Source organism: Lygodium microphyllum, chromosome 22 (assembly GCF_053477565.2).
Source record: "Lygodium microphyllum isolate KBCC chromosome 22, Lygodium_microphyllum_v1.1.10, whole genome shotgun sequence".
In the NCBI taxonomy this organism is placed as follows: domain Eukaryota; kingdom Viridiplantae; phylum Streptophyta; class Polypodiopsida; order Schizaeales; family Lygodiaceae; genus Lygodium; species Lygodium microphyllum.
The window spans coordinates 58,695,572-58,697,257 of record NC_141156.1 but is presented as its reverse complement, the minus strand read 5'-3'; the positions used below and the strand labels follow the sequence as shown (position 1 = coordinate 58,697,257).

General features: G+C 37.6%; 1 non-coding gene across 1 annotated transcript; it reads right to left on the bottom strand.

Annotated features, from left to right (window-relative positions):
* Window positions 1-1,322: 1,322 nt before the first annotated feature.
* On the bottom strand, window positions 1,323-1,390 carry LOC148017193 (small nucleolar RNA SNORD36). The gene has a single exon (XR_015688010.1). It is a non-coding gene; the product is annotated as a small nucleolar RNA SNORD36 (small nucleolar RNA).
* Window positions 1,391-1,686: the final 296 nt, after the last annotated feature.

Genomic DNA, 1,686 nt, shown 5'->3' with positions numbered 1-1,686 from the left:
CAGTATGTCCTTGATATACCATCTTCTTCATGGTTCATGACCTTCGAGAGTCTAACTGTGGCCCGCACAATGGACATGCATGATAACCTGAGATAATCAGACCTGTTCCAACACCATGACCTAGTGAATACTTGCTTAAACGAGATAAAATATAGATATTACCAGTGTGGAGCCTCGAGAGGAACACCAAGGAAAAGGGAATTCTCTTGCAAGAAAATCTATCTTGTAACATCAACAAGCTTGTTTATCATATTTCATATGATCACAATGAAGAAAAGAACACCAGGCACAACAAATCTTCATGCAGCATCATGTAAATCTCCCACGGTTTTTAATAGAATCAACCATATTCTTCAACATCCTCACAAAATCCATCAATAGAACAAAGAAATCAAAGAAGTACACCATCTTTGAATGGAAATACATCACATAGTATTCTTCTTCAATATCTTCATAATCTTCTCTCTCAATCTCTCATATACAATCACTCTGTTTGAGTAGAATTAGCTATCTCTGACTCTCTCTCTCTCACTCCATCAATAATACATCATATCCTCACTACAATCTCTCAAAAATTACACTCAAAAATCACTCTTAGGTCGTGGATACCCCTCCCAAGAGGTATGTCTGATATGAAGGGTCACCAGAGCCACTACAGTGTCTCTTCACAACTCACTACTGTCACTTCACTCTAGTCTTCTCTTGAGTCTTCAGCAGCTACTTCTTCCACTTCTTTCAGCTCTTTTGCACTTGTATTCACCTCTTTCCAAGGCTAGAAAACTTTCCCAAAGTCACACATACATTCCACAGAACACTTACAGAAGCATACAGAACAGTCTACAGAACAGTACCAGAACAGAACAGAAGCAGAACAGAAGCAGAAGCTCTACAGAAGACCTACAGAAGGTTACATAAGGTCATCAAAACCACATAACTCACTCTCAAACCATTTCAAACTCTCACAAACCATTCAATAAACTTTCACAATTTCTCATTCTTCATCAATCAATACTCCATCCCTCCTTACAGAAGACAATCAGAACAAAACAGACCAAAACAAAACAAAACAGAAGGTATACAGAACCATTCAGAACCTATCAGAACATCACAGAACCATCAACAAACATCATGAACTTCCAAAACACAATCATTATCATCCAAAACACTCTCAATCCACTTCCAAATCAATCAATCATCCCATAAAATCAACCATTCAGCTCTCAAAAACAACAAAAATCAGCCAAAAAACAAGTCATTTCAACACTCAACATATCCCCACACTTAATAAGGAAGCGTCCTCGCGACCCAGGAAAAAGGGAATACAAGTTCATTGAAAAGCTCAACTTTGATCTTCAATATCTTTTCAAAAAGAATCCATCCACCACGACCCCAACTTATAACCTGTTTCTGATATAAAAATACAAAGAAAGGAAAACTCTTTTGAAATTAACACCTCTTATCAAACTAAAAATCAGCACAAATTTGTAAAGGATATAAGAGTTTGCTTCTTCGTCATCTGCATCAGCTTCAATTCTCCAACCACGACCCCATCTCGACAAATCTCCAAAACATAGCTCGTACACGAAATCCAATAGGAAACCACCACGTTCGTTTGACATAAAGGAACTCACAACACAAACACTAATACACAACACAACCATCTGAATGACTTCTTCAAAAAGAGAG